Source organism: Siphateles boraxobius, unplaced genomic scaffold (genome assembly GCF_051911475.1).
Source record: "Siphateles boraxobius isolate OS27281-9 unplaced genomic scaffold, OSU_SipBor_1 269, whole genome shotgun sequence".
In the NCBI taxonomy this organism is placed as follows: domain Eukaryota; kingdom Metazoa; phylum Chordata; class Actinopteri; order Cypriniformes; family Leuciscidae; genus Siphateles; species Siphateles boraxobius.
Genome location: NW_027508886.1, coordinates 1,594,903 through 1,618,629, shown reverse-complemented (window position 1 = coordinate 1,618,629; position 23,727 = coordinate 1,594,903). Strand labels below are relative to the sequence as shown.

General features: G+C 44.8%; 6 non-coding genes across 6 annotated transcripts; all 6 read left to right on the top strand.

The window, feature by feature from the left end:
• Positions 1-843: 843 nt before the first annotated feature.
• trnap-ugg (transfer RNA proline (anticodon UGG)) lies at positions 844-915 on the top strand. The gene has a single exon. It is a non-coding gene; the product is annotated as a tRNA-Pro (tRNA).
• Positions 916-1,354: 439 nt separating this feature from the next.
• On the top strand, positions 1,355-1,426 carry trnaq-uug (transfer RNA glutamine (anticodon UUG)). Its single transcript has one exon. It is a non-coding gene; the product is annotated as a tRNA-Gln (tRNA).
• Positions 1,427-2,080: 654 nt separating this feature from the next.
• trnaq-uug (transfer RNA glutamine (anticodon UUG)) lies at positions 2,081-2,152 on the top strand. The gene has a single exon. It is a non-coding gene; the product is annotated as a tRNA-Gln (tRNA).
• A 2,395-nt stretch (positions 2,153-4,547) lies between these two features.
• trnaq-cug (transfer RNA glutamine (anticodon CUG)) lies at positions 4,548-4,619 on the top strand. The gene has a single exon. It is a non-coding gene; the product is annotated as a tRNA-Gln (tRNA).
• Positions 4,620-20,249: 15,630 nt separating this feature from the next.
• On the top strand, positions 20,250-20,321 carry trnaq-cug (transfer RNA glutamine (anticodon CUG)). Its single transcript has one exon. It is a non-coding gene; the product is annotated as a tRNA-Gln (tRNA).
• Positions 20,322-23,082: 2,761 nt separating this feature from the next.
• trnap-agg (transfer RNA proline (anticodon AGG)) lies at positions 23,083-23,154 on the top strand. The gene has a single exon. It is a non-coding gene; the product is annotated as a tRNA-Pro (tRNA).
• The last annotated feature ends 573 nt before the right edge of the window (positions 23,155-23,727 follow it).

Below are 23,727 nucleotides of genomic sequence, written 5' to 3'. Positions count from 1 at the left end.
TGTTCCTCCTCCACCTACTGCCACTAAGAACAGGCCACTGCTGGCGACCAATGTGAAGGCCCTGTTGGCGCGGGGGAAGCATTTATTTGCTTCACAGCTGGCACAAAAGATTTTGTCTCCAGCCAAACCCTGTAAGTGGGTAAGTTTTTTCTTTTTTCTCCAGCCACTGCAGGCTCGAGAGGCCCTGCTCCTGCCCCGGCTCGTGCTACTGCCCCTGCTCCTGCCCCTTATCCTGCTCCTCCAGCATTGTGGACCCCTGGCCAGGTGTCCCAGTCGCCTGCAGAGCTTCCTGTCCACTGGAAAGAGCAACTCCCATCTTTCCAGCAAGGCTTTCAACCCCTGTCCCTCTGCACCAGGACCATCCTCACTACAGCCACCCACAGGACTGCAGCGCCCTGCCCAGCCTCCTCTGCAGTCTCCTCCTCTGCACCCTGCCCAGCCTCCTCTGCAGTCTCCTCCTCTGCGCCCTGCCCAGCCTCCTCTGCAGTCTCCTCCTCTGCGCCCTGCCCAGCCTCCTCTGCAGTCTCCTCCTCTGCGCCCTGCTCAGCCTCCTCTGCAGTCTCCTCCACAGCCTTCTGTCCAGCCAAGTGCTGCCTCTGCTCCTGCAACATCAACTGGGTCCAGTGTTGCAGACCAGGCTCCTGTAAGTAAGCTTCTCATTATTCGTGTGCAGGTCCTGCAGCGTGATTTCCAATGACCACTAAAAAAGAGGCCGCATTTCCTCTGTGCTGGAAACTTTGCACTGGCTACCTTTTAATTGTTGATTTAATCAAAAAATTGCGCTTTAAGCCATGGAAGCTGATATGTTTGCGGCCCGACAGCAGCAGGGAGGATGTATGTTTCGGCTTGTTGGTCTAGGGGTATGATTCTCGCTTTGGGTGCGAGAGGTCCCGGGTTCAAATCCCGGACGAGCCCATTATAAGGCTTTGCTTTTAATCTTTTCAGCCTGATTAGGGCAACCAGGAAATTTCTGAGAAATTGGGGATAAAATGTGCCAGAGAGAGGCTTTTAGTCTACCTGATTCCACCTAGCCTCATCGCTATCTGCCTCTCAGACAGCCAGCTAGCAGAGTGTGTTGGTTCCATGGTGTAATGCTTAGCTCTCTGGGCTTTGAATCCAGCGAACCGAGTTCAAATCTCGGTGGAACCTTTTTAGGTTCTTTGCGGAAGGGAGGGAAAAAACAGAGGTGATGCGCAACTGGTGACATGGCAGTGAAATTGACACTCTCAAACTGAGTCGGAATTGGGGAAACATGGGCTTAAAAAGCAAAGGCTTCATTTGCTCCTTGCTATCGTGCTTCAGGACTCAATGACTTAAATCTCTGCTGCTCATGGGAAAAGTTGACACACGCCAAGTTTCCATGGTGTAATGGTTAGCACTCTGGGCTTTGAATCCAGCGATCCGAGTTCAAATCTCGGTGGGAGCTGCTTTTGCCAGGAATGTGTGCAGTACCTCGTTCGAAAAAACTTTTTCGGCAGCACTGAGCCGCAAGAGCTCATCTAGGTAGTGCCCCTTGAAGGGGGGCGTAAAAAGGATGGACAGCACTGGAGAATGCAGGCATCGATCCCGCTACCTCTCGCATGCTAAGCAAGAGCTCTACCATTTGAGCTAATTCCCCTCGATGATGGAGAGAAGGTGTCCATCGCTCTCAAAGACAAAGACGAGGCGCGATGCCTAGCACGTGTGCAGGTGCTGCAGCGTGATTTCCAATGACCACAAAAAAACAGGCCGCATTAACTCTGTGCTGGCAACTTTGCACTGGCTACCTTTTAATTGTAGATTTAATCAAAAAATTGCGCTTTGAATCCAGCGATCCGAGTTCAAATCTCGGTGGAACCTTTTTAGGTTCTTTGCGGAAGGGAGGGAAAAAACAGAGGTGATGCGCAACTGCTGACGTGGCGGTGAAATTGGCACTCTCAAACCGAGTCGGAATTGGGGAAACATGGGCTTAAAAAGCAAAGGCTTCATTTGCTCCTTGCTATCGTGCTTCTGGACTCAATGACTTAAATCCTTGCTATCGTGCTTCTAGACACAATGACTTAAATCTCTGCTGCTCATGGGAAAAGTTGACACACGCCAAGGTTCCATGGTGTAATGGTTAGCACTCTAGGCTTTGAATCCAGCGATCCGAGTTCAAATCTCGGTGGGACCTGCTTTTGCCAGGAATGTGTGCAGTACCTCGTTCGAAAAAACTTTTTCGGCAGCACTGAGCCGCAAGAGCTCATCTAGGTAGTGCCCCTTGAAGGGGGCGTAAAAAGGATGGACAGCACTGGAGAATGCAGGCATCGATCCCACTACCTCTCGCTTGCGGCTACTGCTTCCTACCGATTGAGCCAAAGTAAGCCCAAAGTAAGCCCATGTGAGCCAATCGTGTTTCTCTGCTGTGGCTTACTTTTGACCAATCACGTTCTCTCCTGTGGCTTACTTTTGACCAATCGTGTTTCTCTCCTGTGGCTTACTTTTGACCAATCGCCTTTCTCTCCTGTGGCTTACTTTTGACCAATCGCGTTTCTCTCCTGGCTCTGCTCCTGTGGCTTACTTTTGACCAATCGGCGACCGCTATTATTATCGTCATCTTTGCAATCTTTGCAACAGGTAAGTCTATTCTTCACGACTGTATAATCGATCATTATTTATTCATAAACAGTGTTTGTTTTTAGACAATTAAACATGCCAATAAAGCTAGCTAGCGTGTAATAGCACACGTTTTCATCTGTACATGTGAACCTGCAACTTTACCATGATATACAGTAAAAAACATGCCACTACTGTCAAGATAATTAGCCGACCGCTAATTAAGCTATATCCTCCTTAAACCATTTTTTTTGTTGTTGTTAATTTCGTATTTTTTTGTGTCATTCATTACATTATTTTGACCACAAGAAGATTTTTACTAAAACCTTTAAAAAAAAGTTTAATTCATATAGGTTATACTATACTATGTTATACACCAGTATACATATTTATGTTATCTTTTTAAATACTATGTTATACATATTTAAAAAGACATGAATAGGCAAAAACAAGTGTTTTTTTGTTTCAACAAATGATTCTCAACTATGTTATAAAAGATATACCAAAACGATTTGATATACCATTTTAAGTTTTAGATCTGTTTGATGATCATATTATTATGAATTGTCATAAACGCCTTTATGTTATATTTGGTGTTTCTTAGTAATCTCTGCCACAAAAGCTAAACAAAACAAAACGATTTAAGCATGGCATGATACCAGCAAGATTGTACCAAGAAGTGTTATTTATTTTCTTATTAATAAGCTCATCACACTATTTACAATTTGTACACAAGGCAATTCAAAGTGATTCACAGTTGTATAAAAACAATAATGCTTATGCTCATAATAATAATAATCATTAATTATTATAATATTATAATAATTAATTACATAAAAAAGAAATGCTGTAGTAAAATACTTTCAGTTGGAATATGACAGCTATGTAACGTTCTGTTTATGCCTGTGTCCTTTCAGATTATGTATGCATACCCGGTTTTACGAAGAACCTCTGAGGGTCGACTCCTTATGGGGCCAACTGAGGAGGCCAATAGGAGGAAGATCGTGTTGGCAGGGAGGGCCAGGTGTAAGGAGGAGGTCCTGGCTGAGGCCACTGCCTTTTTGAGGCAGAATGGAGGGAATCCTGGAGACCAGTTCCTGGTTCTGGCTCACTGCAAGATCCAGTTTGGGAAACACCAGGGTCAGAGGTTCCTGTGGGTGCTGGAGAACTCACTGGGGTATGCCTGCTATCTGGTCAGCAGCATTTTGGGGGAGGAGGAGAGGGACAACCCGCTGTCGGACAACAAACACCTGTTCCTCAGATACACCTCGCAGATCAGGGAGGTAGGCGAGGCTGTAGAGGTGTATCAGAAAAAAACAGGCCATGCTTCAGGAGGCCCAGAGGACAGGAGACTCTGGATGTCTGATGGTGGAGTTTGGGGATTTTAAGGGTAGGTCAATGAAGGAGGTGTATGAGGACCCAAGCAAGGAGGCCCAGGCTCTCATCACCTACCTGAAGAAGGCAAAGGCCAGGCCTAACACCAATATGGCCCTTTTCAAAGCATACGTGCTGAAGAGGCAGGCTCTAGCCCACTACCCACCACCACTGTGCCCACTGCATCTGTCCTCACTGCTGCTGTGCCCACTGCCACTGTGTCTGTTCCTCCTCCACCTACTGCCACTAAGAACAGGCCACTGCTGGCGACCAATGTGAAGGCCCTGTTGGCGCGGGGGAAGCATTTATTTGCTTCACAGCTGGCACAAAAGATTTTGTCTCCAGCCAAACCCTCTAAGTGGGTACGTTTTTTTCTTTTTTCTCCAGCCACTGCAGGCTCGAGAGGCCCTGCTCCTGCCCCGGCTCGTGCTACTGCCCCTGCTCCTATGAATTGGGGAAACATGGGCTTAAAAAGCAAAGGCTTCATTTGCTCCTTGCTATCGTGCTTCTGGACTCAATGACTTAAATCCTTGCTATCGTGCTTCTGGACTCAATGAGTTAAATCTCTGCTGCTCATGGGAAAAGTTGACACACGCCAAGGTTCCATGGTGTAATGGATAGCACTCTGGGCTCTGAATCCAGCGATCCGAGTTCAAATCTCGGTGGGACCTGCTTTAGCCAGGAATGTGTGCAGTACCTCGTTCGAAAAAACTTTTTCGGCAGCACTGAGCCGCAAGAGCTCATCTAGGTAGTGCCCCTTGAAGGGGGGCGTAAAAAGGATGGACAGCACTGGAGAATGCAGGCATCGATCCCACTACCTCTCGCTTGCGCCTACTGCTTCCTACCGATTGAGCCAAAGTAAGCCCAAAGTAAGCCCACGTGAGCCAATCGTGTTTCTCTGCTGTGGCTTACTTTTGACCAATCGCGTTCTCTCCTGTGGCTTACTTTTGACCAATCGTGTTTCTCTCCTGTGGCTTACTTTTGACCAATCGCCTTTCTCTCCTGTGGCTTACTTTTGACCAATCGTGTTTCTCTCCTGGCTCTGCTCCTGTGGCTTACTTTTGACCAATCGGCGACCGCTATTATTAGGCAAGGCAAGGCAAGTTTATTTATATAGCACATTTCATACACAATGGTAATTCAAAGTGCTTTACATAGAAGAAATTAAAATAATCAAAAGAAATCAGAATAATTAAAACAGTTTGGAATAAAAGATAAAATACAGAAATAATCAAATGAAATCAGAATAATTAAAACATAAAATAAAATACAGTGCAAACAGTCGGACGAACAGTGGCACAGTGCTCATTCAGTAAATCCACAGTTAAACAGATGTGTTTTGAGTCTGGATTTGAATGTGACTACTGTAGGAGCACATCTGATCTCTTCTGGAAGCTGGTTCCAGCTGCGGCTGGCATAGTAGCTAAAAGCAGACTCGCCATGGTTAGAGTGAACCCTTGGTATTTCTAGCCGATGTGATCCTAATGATCTGAGTGATCTGTTGGGTTTATATTCACTGAGCATATCTGCAATGTATTGAGGTCCTAGGCCATTGAATGATTTATATACCAGTAATAATACTTTAAAATCAATCCTAAATGTAACTGGCAGCCAGTGTAAAGACCTGAGGACTGGTGTGATGTGTTCATATTTTCTGGTTCTGCTCAGAATCCTAGCAGCAGCGTTCTGTATTAGCTGCAACTGTCTTATGGTCTTTTTGGGAAGGCCAGTGAGAAGTCCATTACAATAATCCACCCTACTGGTGATGAAAGCATGCACAAGTTTTTCTAAGTCTTGACTGGAAACAAAGCATCTAATTTTTGCAATATTTTTCAGGTGATAATATGCTGATTTAGTTATTGCTTTGACATGACTACTGAAACTAAGGTCTGACTCTAGAGACACACCCAGATTCCTGACTTGATTTTTAGTTGTTTGACCCCTAGACTGAAGGTATGCGTTCACCTTGAGAACTTCATCTTTGTTTCCAAACGCAATGACTTCAGTTTTGTCTTTGTTTAACTGAAGAAAGTTTTGGCACATCCAATTGTTTACTTCATCAATGCATTTGCAAAGGGAGTCAATGGGGCTGTAATCGTTAGGCGATAGGGATAAGTAGAGCTGTGTGTCGTCTGCATAGCTATGGTAAGCGATTTGGTTCTTTCTCATTATTTGGCTCATTGGGAGCATGTACAGGTTGAATAGGAGTAGCGCAAGAATTGAGCCTTGAGGGACTCCGCATGTCATGGATGTCCACTCAGACTTATGGTCTCCTATACTCACATAATAACCTCTGCCTCCTAAGTATGACCTGAACCATTTTAGGACTATCCCAGAAAGCCCGACCCAGTTTTCCAGCCTGTCAAGAAGTATTTTGTGATCGACAGTGTCAAATGCAGCACTGAGGTTGAGTAGTACCAGCACTGATAATTTGCCTGTATCAGTATTTAAGCGAATATCATTTATTATCTTTATGAGCGCGGTCTCTGTACTGTGGTGCGGTCGGAAATCAGATTGAAAATGGTCAAAGTATCCATTCGAGCTTAAGAATTTGTTCAGCTGATTGAAGACAACTTTTTCAATGATCTTGCCTATGAAAGGAAGATTTGATATCGGTCTATAGTTGTTTAATATGGTCTTATCCAGATTGCTCTTTTTCAGGAGGGGCTTGACGACAGCAGTTTTCAGGGAGGTCGGAAAACTCCCAGAGAGAAGTGAGGCATTTACCACTTCCAGGAGATCTGCTTCTAAGCTGTGTAACACATTTTTGAAAAAGGATGTGGGAAGTGCGTCAAGGGCGCAGGTTGATGTTTTTAGTTGCTCTACGGTTTCTTCCAAAATTTTGCCATCAATTTCTTCGAAATCAGACATAGTGGCTACTTTCTCGTGCTGTTGTCTGGTCTGCCTGACCCCAGCGCAACTCAAGGATGAGCTGATCACCTTTCTGATATTATTGATTTTCTCAGAGAAGAAAGAAGTAAACTCACTGCACTTTCTCACTGAGAGCATTTCACTGGGAATCTGGCTTGGGGGGTTTGTCAGTCTCTCTACAGTAGCAAAAAGAGTGCGCGTGTTGTTTATATTGCTGTTTATAATATTCGAGAAAAAAGTCTGTCTAGCTTTGCTTAGTTCCTTATTGAAAGCATGGATGCTGTCTTTGTAGATGTTATAATGGACTACAAGTTTTGTCTTCCGCCACATGCGCTCTGCTTTTCTGCATTGTCTTTTCATATTTTGCACTGCTGTTGAGTTTCTCCAAGGTGCTTTTTGTCTGCCACTCTTCTTCCTGACTTTCACAGGAGCAACATCATCAATTACACTCTTAACTTTTGAGTTAAAAGAATCAAGGAGAAAATCAACAGAGTCAGCAGATATGCTTGGTGTTAAAGATATAGCCTTCATAAATAGTACACTAGTGTTCTCATTTAAGCATCTCTTCTTGACAGACACAGATCTAGCTTCAATGGCAGGAGAGATCAATATATCAAAGAAAATACAAAAATGATCAGACAGTGCTACATCCTTAATAACAATTGATGAAATGTTTAGACCCTTACTGATAAGTAAATCTAGAGTGTGTCCACGATTATGTGTGGGTCCATGTACATGCTGAGTCAGATCAAAAGTTTTTAACTCTTCGGGGTCGCCGATCACGCCGGCGTGATCAAGTTACATGACCAGTTTAAGACGTCGAAGCATAAAAACAAAGTCACGTTGAGCGCTGCCGTCCACTTCTGTTGAAAGTGCTGGCTTGAAATTCTATTTTACTTTTTGTTTTGTGTTGATAGACCAAGTAAAAACGGAGATATGATCATTTAAACTTTATATAAAAAAATACTGACGCGTTCGTAAAAGAACGCAAGATGGGATGCGACAGGCGTTGCATTTATTCTAATAACTTCGTCGGTTTTTGTCATAAAACAAAACGGAGAAAAAATTGTGAATCTGCTGACTCTGCTATTCAGGCTGCACATTTTAGGGAATGGAGGAGGAGCCAACTGAGCTAAGACGCAAAATTGAAAGGCAGAGGATTTACGGAGTTGATAAAGATAGACATATATACGTTATATATATAGAGAGAGATTATTGCTAGTTTTTGGAAGAGTTTGAGTAGATTTTGAGAGTAGTTTAGGAGTAGTGTAGATAGTTTAGGTAGTTTAGGAGTAGTTTAGGTAGTTTAGGAGTAGATTTAGCTAAACTGTTTTGAGGAGAGGCACAGATAAAAAATAAAAATAAAAAACACCTGATATTTGCTGTAAATAGTTGTATGTATAATTAGATTTTGTGTTCATTTTACCTATTGTATGGTATATTTGCACTATTGAGGAACCCTTCTTACTCAAGGAATGAAATCCCTGTAATGTAGATATCTGTGTAATTGTACATGAATTGTTTTGTAGAGTTTCTAAGCAAAAAAGAAAAGAAAAAACGCCTATTGCCCCACCTGCTTTTTGCTGCATATAGTTTAATTTTATCTCAATTTTAAAATTTTTATGTTGTATTTGCACTATTTGCGAACCCTCATACTCTGGGAATGCAAGGCCTTAAATATAGCTCTCTGAATAATTGTGTGCACAACATTTTTTAAAAAGTGGCTGAGCTAAAAAGAAAGAAAAAAAGCCTATGGCTACACACGCTTTTTTTTGTAAATCATATTTTTTTTGTATATAGGTTGATTATATCTGAATTGTACCTGTATATGTTGACATTTACAACTTGTGCTTACATTTTAAACCTTTTAAAATGCTTCATTGAGCATGTTTGTGTTTTTTGTAGTAGAAAAGCTATAATTTTTCTATTCGGATTTTGTGTTTTTTGTGTGATTTTGGGTCCAGTATGTTGATAGAGTACATCAAAGTGAAAAACTAATTGTCTGATCATATAGGTGATGTTGTGCTGAAAAAAATTATACCAAACATTGGTATGGTAAACATTTTTTTATGTTGCAAAATTTAAAAAAAATAAAAGTACTCAAAAACGGCCAAAATAGCCCAAGACTCCGAAGGGTTAAAACAGTTTTGATTTCTTTTGCCATATTGTTTTCTGCATTATCTATGTGAATGTTAAAATCTCCAGCAATGGCAAAGCAGTCAAACTCTGAGGAAATTGTTGATAACAGTTCTGTTAAGTTCTCAGCAAAAGCTGGAGAGGATTTTGGAGGCCTGTAAACAATGATAAGTAAAATGCGTGGAGCACCTTTTAACACAATACCCAGATACTCGAAAGACGGGTAATTCCCAAATCATATTTGCTTACATTGATAGACATCTTTATAAAGAGCAGCTAAACCTCCGCCTCTTCTGACAGCTCTGCAGACACTCATAAAAGTAAAGTTAGGAGGGGCTGTTTCATTGAGGACTGTTGCACTGCAACTTTCTTCTAGCCAAGTTTCATTTAGCAACATAAAATCCAGGTTGTATGTGGTTATTAAGTCGTTGACTAAAAGTGATTTATTTTTAAGTGAGCGGATGTTTAAAAGTGCTAACTTAACAGTCTTACTTTTTGTCCCCACAGCAATCTTGGTATGTCGTGTAATAGGCACCAGATTAGATGGGTTTGCTGTACGGCTTTTGAAGGCCTTAGACTTTCTATCATGTAATCGAACAGCAATAGAAAAAGATACAGGCACACTGGGTTCCCGCTTGTTCTGTAAACATTTGAGAAAGTTATTGTTATAATAGCGAAAGTTATTGTTATAATCCCCCCCATAGCGGGGACCCGACACATATCACTGAGAGCTGGTATCAGTTGTTTTTGGTTCACCTCGAGCCGCTGGAGGAGGGTGTGGGCCCTGGCGCTGTGGCAGAGGCCGAAGAGCTCTCACAGGAGGAGGGGGAGGGGGAGGGGGAGGGGGAGGGCGAGCTGGGCCCGCAGGCTTTGGTGGTTGTGGGGCCTGGCGTTTTTTGGTTGGTATCTGGGGGCTCGCAGCAAAAGAGTGGGATAGTCTAGTTCCAGCATGCACCAGTTGTTCCATTTTCTCTGAGAAGCACAGAAGTGGAGATGCTGGAGAGAGTGATAATGTTTCCGGTGAGAGGGATTTTTGCTCTGGTGTTATTGGAGGCTGTAATATTCTGTCCTGGTTTCCCTGGCTGTTTTCCAGAAAGTCGTCTATGGGTGCTGTATCTTGGAGCAGTGCTGGTATGTCACAGTCTGTCTGTGGTGAGCTCTGTGGGCAGGGCTCAGCTGAGATTGTGTCCGTGAGCAGAGGATGTTGTGACTGAGTGGTGTTATCACTGTCCTTGTGTGATGTGTCAACCGCATGTCCATTCAGGTGCTGAAGTGAAATCCTGTGGTCATTCATACTGTATCCAGGTGTGTGTGTGCCATTCAGGTTGAGTGGATTGGCACACATTGCAGAAGGATGACGGAGGGAGAAGTAGATATTGTCCTTTAGCACTCTTGAACTAAGTTTGTTTGGGTGGTGGCCATCCTGTTGAAACAGTTGCCTCTGACTCCAGAAAAGATTGAAGTTGTCAATAAAGTTCACTCCTTTTATATTGCAGGTTTTTTGCAGCCATGTATTAAGCCCAAGCAACCGTGAAAACCTGTTTGTTCCTCTTGCTGGGAGTGGTCCACTGATGAATGTTTGAACTTTCAGTCTTTTAAGTGTTTCAAAAAGTTCATTGAAATCCTTTTTAAGAAGTTCCGACTGCTCTTTATGAATATCATTCTTCCCCACATGAATGATGAGTCGATTTGCAGTCTTATGTTTCATCAGAATGTTCTGAAGTTCCCTGTTTACATCAGAAGTTGTTGCTTGTGGAAGGCAGCACGTTGTTGTATCCCTGCTATTAATGTTTCTGATTACGGAGTCGCCCACTATCAGAGTCCTGGGCTCGGCTGCACTGTGAGCTGAGTGCCGCTGTCTGCTCGACCTTGAGCCCCAGTTAGCATCAGTGTTAGCTACTGGCTGATTCTGTCTGTGTGCGATCACATTCATCAAATTTGGGGATTCCTCATTCATTAATACTTCAAATCTGTTCTCAAGATGTATAGGCGGTGGTAGGAGACCAGTGTTTGCAGTCCTTGTCAGAGCCGTATCTGGGGTAGAGGATGCTACTGCAGTAATATGTGATGCTCGTGACAATCTGATGTCTCGAGTGCCTTTGGGTCTCGCACCCTGTTTGTGCCATCGGTTAGTAAAATGATCGGCTTGTTTCTCTACACTCAGTATGGCCTGTCGAGAAGCACTAGATTCATGGGACTCACCGGCTGTATGCTGAGGACGTCCATGACGAAGCTCTGTTGTGTGTTCCGTCTGGTTTGGTGGTCCCGCAATTAACTTTGTTTCAAGAATTGCAATCCTTTTTAAAAGTCTGTGGCAGTTGGAGCAGCAAGTAGATTCCAGAGGAGGCATTTTCTTATCCTTATGAATGTAGGCAGTTGTGTTTTCTCTTCCCCGGAATGTAAGCTTTCAGTGGGAGGCTGGTCGAATAAAATAATTCTGCTTTTTTTTGTAGTAATCCAAGCGTTTGAGCACTGTGCTGATTTGCTGAAGTTAAAATTAGGTGATAAAAGGAGATAAAATATAGAAATATAAAAGCGATAGAGCAAAGCGCGGAGCAGTAAGCGAGAGCGTCCGAACAGTAGCTGAGCAGGAAGTAGTCGTCATCAGTAGTAATTATCGTCATCTTTGCAACAGGTAAGTCTATTCTTCACGACTGTATAATCGATCATTATTTATTCATAAACAGTGTTTGTTTTTAGACAATTAAACATGCCAATAAAGCTAGCTAGCGTGTAATAGCACACGATTTCTTCTGTACATGTGAACCTGCAACTTTACCATGATATACAGTAAAAAACATGCCACTACTGTCAAGATAATTAGCCGACCGCTAATTAAGCTATATCCTCCTTAAACCATTTTTTTGTTGTTGTTAATTTAGTATTTTTTTGTGTCATTCATTACATTATTTTGAGCACAAGAAGATTTTTACTAAAACCTTTAAAAAAAAAAGTTTAATTCATATATGTTATACTATACTATGTTATACACCAGTATACATATTTATGTTATCTTTTTAAATACTATGTTATACATATTTAAAAAGACATGAATAGGCAAAAACAAGTGTTTTTTTGTTTCAACAAATGATTCTCAACTATGTTATAAAAGATATACCAAAACGATTTGATATACCATTTTAAGTTTTAGATCTGTTTGATGATCATATTATTATGAATTGTCATAAACGCCTTTATGTTATATTTGGTGTTTCTTAGTAATCTCCGCCACAAAAGCTAAACAAAACAAAACGATTTAAGCATGGCATGATACCAGCAAGATTGTACCAAGAAGTGTTATTTATTTTCTTATTAATAAGTTCATCACTGTCACAAACGAGACTCCCACTGTTCCTCCTGCTCACCACCAGAGGGAACCCTCTTCTGAATATTAAACCATTTGAACTACATTTCCCACATACCTGGCACTGATTACCTTGCACCTGACCTTCATCAGTGGACTATTTAAGGTGCTCTCAGACTCTCCTTCTTAGCGAAGTTTTGTATTTACCCTGGTAATCATCTCTGAGCGTTTCTTCCCGTGTTTTGTCTTCCCGTGGATTACTTTTGGACTGTCTATTCTCATCTTGATTCTTTGCTGCCTGCCCTGGACTATATTCTATACTGGACTGATTTATGTAAGTTTGCTGCCTGCCCTGATCTTATGCCTGTTTCTGGATTACGAGTTGCCTTATCTCTACTGTTGTGTTTGCTGGTGATTGACCCTGATTGTACGACCACGATTATAATAAAACTGCAAATGGATCCTCATTCTCCTGAAGCTTCATTACAGAAAACTTCGCCATCACACGATCCAGCAGTTCTGGTTCAAATGTCCACGGAGATTTCCACTCAAGCTAACCAACTCGCCATTCATCAACATCAGCTAACCCATTTAACTACAGTAACGGAGGAGCTCGTCAGGACGCTACAGAGTTTGCAAATGTCACTTACGAACCCAGCACCTTCTCAACCGAACGTGAGTGTGGACGCTTCTCCACCACCTTCAGTCACAGTTAACCCACGTCTGGCTCTTCCTGATAAGTTTGATGGTAACCCAACTAAAAGTAAGGGATTTCTACTGCAATGTTCATTATTCATTGATCAACAACAAGCTATGTATAGCACCGATGCCAGCAAGATTTCCTTGGTATGCTCACTCCTCTCTGGCAAGGCGTTAGAGTGGGTGACGGCGGTTTGGAGAGAGGATGGTACTGCTTTTCCATCATTTGGCATCTTTCTTCAACGATTCCGGGAAATATTTGAACACCCGGAGGGAGGTATGAGAGCTGATGATCAACTACTCGCGTTGAGCCAGGGCAGTAGTACCGCAGCAGAATATGCTTTGACATTTCGTACTCTAGCAGCACAAACCGACTGGGTGGAGAGCACGCTTAAACTGCTCTTTCACAAGGGACTCAGCTTGGAGTTGCATTCCGAACTGGCTTGCCGAGATGAAGGGAGATCGCTGAATCAATTCATCGAGCTAACCACTCAGATTGACAATCTGATTCGTTCACGTCGTCCACTCAGAACGGTACCAACCAGCACACAATACCCAGTCACTCTTTCTCAAACTGAACCCATGCAGCTCGGATATACTCATCTGACTCCGGAAGAACGAGAACGCAGCATACGTCAACATCCCTGCCTCTATTGCGGCCAACCGGGCCACCTGAGGGCTTCTTGTCCCACAAGACCTCCTCTTCGTAACTCCTCTTCGGTGAGTCCTTGTGTTCAAGCACATCACTCCAGTTCTTGTATCAAAGTACCTATAGTATTGTCTCTAGAGGGCAATCATATATCCACATCAGCTCTATTAGACTCAGGAGCAGCCGGGAACTTTATGTCTCATGAGTTTGCTCAACAACTACAACTCCCACTAATCTCTTGCAATTCTCAATTGGTAGTGGAAGCACTAGATGGACGGCCTCTCGGTGATGGAAGGGTTCTGCACACCACCGTGGACCTTCAACTACAGACTGGGTCCCTTCATACTGAGGTAATTCGTTTCTACATCATCACATCACCTCATAACCCGGTAATTATTGGACTCCCCTGGCTACGTCAACATAATCCCCTCATTTCATGGAAGGAAGGTCGGATCATCAAATGGGACCCGTCATGTCACTCCAACTGTTTAACTGGCAGCCCTTCACTCTCCATTCAGACTGTTACGCTAAAGGACGAACCTGTACTTTTCCCCACTCTTCCCATTGTATATTCCGACCTCGTCGAGCCTTTTAGCAAGACCAAGGCTATGGAACTTCCTCCTCACCGCTCAAACGACTGTTCCATCGAACTATTACCAGGGACAACACCACCTAAGGGTCGAATTTTCCCCCTATCACAACCCGAATCAGAAACCATGAAGTACTACATAGAGGAGGAACCTTCAAAGGGGTTCATCAGAGCATCTACGTCACTCACACACACAAGTATTTTTCCAAACTAGACCTCCGCAGCGCCTACAATCTCATTCGCATCCGGGAAGGTAATCAATGGAAGACAGCTTTTTCTACCAGCACTGGGCACTACGAATATTTGGTTATGCCTTTCGGGCTGTCCAACAGTCCTTCCGTATTTCAATCATTCATCAATGACGTCTTTCGGGACATGCTTGATCGTTGGGTTATTGTTTACATCGATGACATTCTTATCTACTCCAACACCTATGAGGAACACGTGCAACACGTAAGAACAGTATTACAACGACTCATTGATCACCAGTTATACGCCAAAGCAGAGAAGTGTGAATTTCACCAGACTACCACATCATTTTTGGGCTACATCATCAGTCAGGAGGGAGTCGCCATGGACGAGAAGAAGGTCAAAGCCGTTCTAGACTGGCCACTACCAGTAACCTTAAAGGAATTACAACGCTTTTTGGGATTTGCTAATTTCTACCGACGCTTCATCAGAAATTTCAGCTCGGTAGCCTCTCCCTTAACCTCTATGACTAAGAGAAATTCATCACACCTCACCTGGTCAACCACAGCACAGGAGGCATTCGCAGAACTCAAATCACGTTTCACATCTGCCCCCATCCTCCACCACCCTGATCCAGAACTCCCGTTTATAGTTGAGGTGGACGCTTCAAATACGGGCATTGGAGCCATCCTTTCACAACGGCACGGATCCCCATCCAAGCTCTATCCTTGCGCCTATTATTCCCGCAAACTTAACCCAGCCGAACAGAACTATGACGTCGGAAACCGGGAATTGTTGGCCATGAAAGCAGCTATGGAGGAGTGGCGTCATTGGCTGGAGGGGTCTAAACATCCGTTTGTGATACTAACTGACCACAAGAATTTGGAATACTTACGATCTGCCAAAAGACTGAATCCCAGACAAGCGAGGTGGGCCCTCTTCTTTACACGATTTGACTTCACTGTTACCTATCGTCCCGGTTCAAAGAACACCAAAGCAGACGCTTTATCACGCCAACACGACTGTTTAACTTCCATTAAATCCAAAGAAACCCTTCTTCCAGAGTCATTAATCGTGGCCCCAATTCAGTGGGACATCATGACAGAGCTCACTCAAGCCAATTCACAAGAGACCCCTCCTCCCGAATGCCCCCCTGACAAAACTTTTGTACCTCAGGATCTCTGTCAGAAAGTACTACAGCAAGTTCACTCCTTACTCAGCTCCGGTCACCCTGGAATTACGGCCACTGTTCACCTGCTTCAGAACAGCTTTTGGTGGCCAACCTTGCGTGCAGACACAATAAAATTCATTAATGAATGCATCACCTGTAACACAAGCAAACATCTCAGACAGTTACTATCTGGCCTACTGCAACCATTGCCAGTTCCCCACCGACCATGGTCCCATCTTGCCATAGACTTTATTACCGATCTCCCCAAGTCCAATGGGAATACCACAATACTCACTGTCATAGATCGCTTCTCCAAGGCCTGCCGTTTAATTCCACTTCCCAAGCTGCCTACAGCATTTGAGACTGCCGAACTCCTGTGCAACTTTGTGTTTCGCTTTTATGGCCTTCCTGAGGACATCGTGTCGGACCGAGGGCCCCAATTCACATCCAGAGTATGGTCCGCATTCTTCCAACAACTCAACATCAACATTAGCCTCACTTCAGGATATCACCCACAATCGAATGGTCAAACAGAACGTCTCAATCAGGAGATCACCCGGTTCCTCAGATCCTATTGTCATCAGAACCAAGCAGATTGGAGCCGATTCCTCATGTGGGCTGAGTATGCACAGAACTCACTCCAGAAACCCTCCACTGGACTAACTCCATTCCAATGTGTAATGGGCTTCCAACCTCCCCTATTTCCATGGTCAGGGGAACCTACCGAAGTACCCTCTGTCAACGATTGGCTCCAGAGAAGCGAAGACATCTGGAATCAGGCTCACACCCACTTGCTACATGCTGTCAGGAGACAGAAGTTGCAGGCCAATCGTCACCGTCGCCCCAATCCCGAGTATACTCCAGGTCAATGGGTCTGGCTATCCACTCGAGACCTACGCCTCAGACTTCCTTGCAAGAAACTCGGTCCCAGGTATGTGGGTCCCTTCCAAATTGTTAAACAAATTACACCAGTTTCCTTTCGTTTGGCATTACCCTCTAATTATCGTATCTCTCCCACTTTTCATGTATCACTTCTCAGACCCGCTGGTGGTCCGAGAGCGGAGGAGGAGGAGCAGACCAGTGACCAGGGCCCCATCTTGGTGGACGGCGAGGAGGCATATCAGGTTCGAGATCTACTCGATTCCAGACGCCGGGGCAGGCTCCTCCAATATCTGGTGGATTGGGAGGGGTACGGACCGGACGAGCAATCCTGGGTTAATGCAGATGACATACTCGACCCCACACTCGTGACTGAGTTCCATAGGACGCACCCGGAAAAACCGGCCCCTCGACCTCGAGGAAGACCCCGGCGTTGTTCGCCTCTTCGCGTCAGGAGCCGCTCGCAGGGGGGGGGGCTCTGTCACAAACGAGACTCCCACTGTTCCTCCTGCTCACCACCAGAGGGAACCCTCTCCTGAATATTAAACCATTTGAACTACATTTCCCACATACCTGGCACTGATTACCTTGCACCTGACCTTCATCAGTGGACTATTTAAGGTGCTCTCAGACTCTCCTTCTTTGCGAAGTTTTGTATTTACCCTGGTAATCATCTCTGAGCGTTTCTTCCCGTGTTTTGTCTTCCCGTGGATTACTTTTGGACTGTCTATTCTCATCTTGATTCTTTGCTGCCTGCCCTGGACTATATTCTATACTGGACTGATTTATGTAAGTTTGCTGCCTGCCCTGATCTTATGCCTGTTTCTGGATTACGAGTTGCCTTATCTCTACTGTTGTGTTTGCTGGTGATTGACCCTGATTGTACGACCACGATTATAATAAAACTGCAAATGGATCCTCATTCTCCTGAAGCTTCATTACAATCACACTATTTACAATTTGTACACAAGGCAATTCAAAGTGATTCACAGTTGTATAAAAACAATAATGCTTATGCTCATAATAATAATAATCATTAATTATTATAATATTATAATAATTAATTACATAAAAAAGAAATGCTGTAGTAAAATACTTTCAGTTGGAATATGACAGCTATGTAACGTTCTGTTTATGCCTGTGTCCTTTCAGATTAAGTATGCATACCCGGTTTTACGAAGAACCTCAGAGGGTCGACTCCTTCGTGTTGGCAGGGAGGGCCAGGTGTAAGGAGGAGGTCCTGGCTGAGGCCACTGCCTTTGTGAGGCAGAATGGAGGGAATCCTGGAGACCAGTTCCTGGTTCTGGCTCACTGCAAGATCCAGTTTGGGAAACACCAGGGTCAGAGGTTCCTGTGGCTGCTGGAGAACTCACTGGGGTATGCCTGCTATCTGGTCAGCAGCATTTTGGGGGAGGAGGAGAGGGACAACCCGCTGTCGGCCAACAAACACCTGTTCCTCAGATACACCTCGCAGATCAGGGAGGTAACGAGGCTGTGGAGTTGTATCAGATAAAACAGGCCATGCTGCAGGAGGCCCAGAGGACAGGAGATTCTGGATGTCTGATGGTGGAGTTTGGGGATTTTAAGGCTAGGTCAATGAAGGAGGTGTATGAGGACCCAAGCAAGGAGGCCCAAACTCTCATCACCTACCTGAAGAAGGCAAAGGCCAGGCCTAACACCAATATGGCCCTTTTCAAAGCATACGTGCTGAAGAGGCAGGCTCCAGCCCACGTGCCCACCACCACTGTGCCCACTGCATCTGTCCTCACTGCTGCTGTGCCCACTGCCACTGTGTCTGTTCCTCCTCCACCTACTGCCACTAAGAACAGGCCACTGCTGGCGACCAATGTGAAGGCCCTGTTGGCGCGGGCGAAGCATTTATTTGCTTCACAGCTGGCACAAAAGATTTTGTCTCCAGCCAAACCCTGTAAGTGATTTGCAAGCTTTAAAATCTTTACAGTATATATTATGCAGTATATATGTCTAACGAAAATACGTATTCAACAGCTGCAGGACCACGTGTACATCCTGCGTCTGAGTCAGTGAGGCAACTGTAGCTTCGCAAGCTGAGGAACAACTTCCTCAAGGTATGTAAATCTTAAACAATATTTTACAAACAATTACAAATAAAACAAAACAGTATTTTTTAAATGACATATTATTTTATTTCACAACACAGAGGAATGGCACTTCTCAGGTGTCAATCTACATTCACTCTTTGAGTGAACATCCTCAAAGGAAAAAAGATAATTTAAAGGTGTATGTAAAAGGTTTTATTTCATTTTTTATCGTAATCACTGACTAAAGCTCATTCTTGTCATCTCACACTTCCCCCACTCCCCTTGGAATAAGTGGCTGTTGTAGTGTTTGGTCTGCTTCGCTTCACACTTGGCTGATCCCATCTTTTTTTCTTCTTGTATTTCTTCTAATGGTGCTTGGATGAAAAACAGGATGATTTCACTGCTTCCTTCCATCTTTTCATCATCATGTCATCTCTCTACTAATCATACATGCTTTGCAGTAAACCTTGTAATCGCAGTAGCTGTCCAGCAGAGCTGAGAAAGTCATGCAGTGAAAGTCTAAAACAATAAGATAATTTTGTTGTGTTTTTTTACGCTCCAGCCACTGCAGGCTCGAGAGGCCCTGCTCCTACCCCGGCTCGTGCTACTGCCCCTGCTCCTGCCCCTTATCCTGCTCCTCCAGCATTTTGGACACCTGGCCAGTTGTCCCAGTCGCCTGCAGAGCTTCCTGTCCACTGGAAAGAGCAACTCCCATCTTTCCAGCAAGGCCTTTAACCCCTGTCCCTCTGCACCAGGACCATCCTCACTACAGCCACCCACAGGACTGCAGCGCCCTGCCCAGCCTCCTCTGCAGTCTCCTCCTCTGCGCCCTGCCCAGCCTCCTCTGCAGTCTCCTCCTCTGCGCCCTGCCCAGCCTCCTCTGCAGTCTCCTCCTCTGCGCCCTGCCCAGCCTCCTCTGCAGTCTCCTCCTCTGCGCCCTGTTCAGCCTCCTCTGCAGTCTCCTCCACAGCCTTCTATCCAGCCAAGTGCTGCCTCTGCTCCTGCAACATAAACTGGGTCCAGTGTTGCAGACCAGGCTCCTGTAAGTAAGCTTCTCATTATTCGTGTGCAGTTGCTGCAGCGTGATTTCCAATGACCACAAAAAAAGAGGCCGCATTTCCTCTGTGCTGGAAACTTTGCACTGGCTACCTTTTAATTGTAGATTTAATCAAAAAATTGCGCTTTAAGCCATGCAAGCTGAAATGTTTGCGGCCCGGCAGCAGCGTGGAGGATGTATGTTTCGGCTCAGTGGTATAGGGGTATGATTCTCGCTTAGGGTGCGATAGGTCCCGGGTTCAAATCCTGGACGAGCCCATTATTAGGCTTTGCTTGTAATCTCTTCAGCCTGATTAGGGCAACCAGGATATTTATATCCCGGGTTTCGGCAGAGGAACCACGTCCGCCTCTTTTAGTCTACCTGATTCCACCTAGCCTCATCGCTATCTGGCTCTCAGACAGCCAGCTATCAGGAAGTGTTGTTTCCATGGTGTAATGGTTAGCACTCTGGGCTTTGAATCCAGCGATCCAAGTTCCAATCTCGGTAGAACCTTTTTAGGTTCTTTGCGGAAGGGTGGGAAAAAGCAGAGGTGATGCGCAACTGCTGACGTGGCAGTGAAATTGGCAATCTCAAACAGAGTCGGAATTGGGGAAACATGGGCTTAAAAAGCAAAGGCTTCATTTGCTCCTTGCTATCGTGCTTTTGGACTCAATGACTTAAATCTCTGCTGCTCATGGGAAAAGGTGACACACGCCAAGGTTCCATGGTGTAATGGTTAGCACTCTGGGCTCTGAATCCAGCGATCCGAGTTCAAATCTCGGTGGGACCTGCTTTTGCCAGGAATGTGTGCAGTACCTCGTTCGAAAAAACTTTTTCGGCAGCACTGAGCCGCAAGAGCTCATCTAGGTAGTGCCCCTTGAAGGGGGGCGTAAAAAGGATGGACAGCACTGGAGAATGCAGGCATCGATCCCACTACCTCTCGCTTGCGCCTACTGCTTCCTACCGATTGAGCCAAAGTAAGCCCAAAGTAAGCCCACGTGAGCCAATCGTGTTTCTCTGCTGTGGCTTACTTTTGACCAATCGCGTTCTCTCCTGTGGCTTACTTTTGACCAATCGTGTTTCTCTCCTGTGGCTTACTTTTGACCAATCGCCTTTCTCTCCTGTGGCTTACTTTTGACCAATCGCGTTTCTCTCCTGTGGCTTACTTTTGACCAATCGGCGACCGCTATTATTATCGTCATCTTTGCAATCTTTGCAACAGGTAAGTCTATTCTTCACGACTGTATAATCGATCATTATTTATTCATAAACAGTGTTTGTTTTTAGACAATTAAACATGCCAATAAAGCTAGCTAGCGTGTAATAGCACACGTTTTCTTCTGTACATGTGAACCTGCAACTTTACCATGATATACAGTAAAAAACATGCCACTACTGTCAAGATAATTAGCCGACCGCTAATTGAGCTATATCCTCCTTAAACCATTTTTTTGTTGTTAATTTAGTATTTTTTTGTGTCATTCATTACATTATTTTGACCACAAGAAGATTTTTACTAAAACCTTTAAAAAAAAAAGTTTAATTCATATATGTTATACTATACTATGTTATACACCAGTATACATATTTATGTTATCTTTTTAAATACTATGTTATACATATTTAAAAAGACATGAATAGGCAAAAACAAGTGTTTTTTTGTTTCAACAAATGATTCTCGAACTATGTTATAAAAGATATACCAAAACGATTTGATATACCATTTTAAGTTTTAGATCTGTTTGATGATCATATTATTATGAATTGGCATAAACGCCTTTATGTTATATTTGGTGTTTCTTAGTAATCTCTGCCACAAAAGCTAAACAAAACAAAATGATTTAAGCATGGCATGATACCAGCAAGATTGTACCAAGAAGTGTTATTTATTTTCTTATTAATAAGTTCATCACACTATTTACAATTTGTACACAAGGCAATTCAAAGTGATTCACAGTTGTATAAAAAACAATAATGCTTATGCTCATAATAATAATAATAATAATATTCATTAATTATTATAATATTATAATAATTAATTACATAAAAAACAAATGATGTAGTAAAATACTTTCAGTTGGAATATGACAGCTATGTAACGTTCTGTTTATGCCTGTGTCCTTTCAGATTATGTATGCATACCCGGTTTTACGAAGAACCTCTGAGGGTCGACTCCTTATGGGGCCAACTGAGGAGGCCAATAGGAGGAAGATCGTGTTGGCAGGGAGGGCCAGGTGTAAGGAGGAGGTCCTGGCTGAGGCCACTGCCTTTTTGAGGCAGAATGGAGGGAATCCTGGAGACCAGTTCCTGGTTCTGGCTCACTGCAAGATCCAGTTTGGGAAACACCAGGGTCAGAGGTTCCTGTGGCTGCTGGAGAACTCACTGGGGTATGCCTGCTATCTGGTCAGCAGCATTTTGGGGGAGGAGGAGAGGGACAACCCGCTGTCGGACAACAAACACCTGTTCCTCAGATACACCTCGCAGATCAGGGAGGTAGGCGAGGCTGTAGAGGTATATCAGAAAAAAAACAGGCCATGCTGCAGGAGGCCCAGAGGACAGGAGACTCTGGATGTCTGATGGTGGAGTTTGGGGATTTTAAGGGTAGGTCAATGAAGGAGGTGTATGAGGACCCAAGCAAGGAGGCCCAGGCTCTCATCACCTACCTGAAGAAGGCAAAGGCCAGGCCTAACACCAATATGGCCCTTTTCAAAGCATACGTGCTGAAGAGGCAGGCTCTAGCCCACGTGCCCACCACCACTGTGCCCACTGCATCTGTCCTCACTTCTGCTGTGCCCACTGCCACTGTGTCTGTTCCTCCTCCACCTACTGCCACTAAAAAGAGACACACAAAAGATTTTGTCTCCAGCCAAACCCTGTAAGTGGGTAAGTTTTTTCTTTTTTCTCCAGGCACTGCAGGCTCGAGAGGCCCTGCTCCTGCCCCGGCTCGTGCTACTGCCCCTGCTCCTGCCCCTTATCCTGCTCCTCCAGCATTGTGGACCCCTGGCCAGGTGTCCCAGTCGCCTGCAGAGCTTCCTGTCCACTGGAAAGAGCAACTCCCACCTTTCCAGCAAGGCTTTCAACCCCTGTCCCTCTGCACCAGGACCATCCTCACTACAGCCACCCACAGGACTGCAGCGCCCTGCCCAGCCTCCTCTGCAGTCTCCTCCTCTGCACCCTGCCCAGCCTCCTCTGCAGTCTCCTCCTCTGCGCCCTGCCCAGCCTCCTCTGCAGTCTCCTCCTCTGCGCCCTGCTCAGCCTCCTCTGCAGTCTCCTCCACAGCCTTCTGTCCAGCCAAGTGCTGCCTCTGCTCCTGCAACATCAACTGGGTCCAGTGTTGCAGACCAGGCTCCTGTAAGTAAGCTTCTCATTATTCGTGTGCAGGTCCTGCAGCGTGATTTCCAATGACCACAAAAAAAGAGGCCGCATTTCCTCTGTGCTGGAAACTTTGCACTGGCTACCTTTTAATTGTTGATTTAATCAAAAAATTGCGCTTTAAGCCATGGAAGCTGAAATGTTTTCGGCCCGACAGCAGCAGGGAGGATGTATGTTTCGGCTCGTTGGTCTAGGGGTATGATTCTCGCTTAGGGTGCGAGAGGTCCCGGGTTCAAATCCCGGACGAGCCCATTATTCGGCTTTGCTTTTAATCTCTTCAGCCTTATTAGGGCAACCAGGATATTTCTGAGCAATTGGGGATAAAATGTGCCAGAGAGAGGCTGGTTAGCTCAGTTGGTTAGAGCGTCCCAGACAGCATTTACATCTGTGCCAGGTCCGTTTTCGAATCAGTAGATTCGCGTAGCAGTCGCACTCAATATGCAGATCTGCACCAACTCTGCACCAGACTTGTCTGTAGCTTCGACTGTGACAGTCCGTCCGGCGGGTGCGGCGCCGATCCGGGGCAGACCATACGCGCCACGACTGAATTGAGTCCGCCTGGCGGGTTTGGACCAGATCCGCGCGAGCTGCGCAGACCATACGCGCCACAACTGAATTGAGTCCGCCTGCCGGTTGTGGACCGGAGCCGCGCGAGCTGCGCAGACCGGACGCGCGGGCGCCAGCCCACATAAACCCGTTGACAAGAGTGGAAGAGTGCAGGCTGCACCGTCTCTGCTAATTGGTAAGTGCATTATACACGTATAATTTAGTAAGTACATTATAAAAGTAAACTGGTGTTGATGTCATATTAGTCTGTTACATAA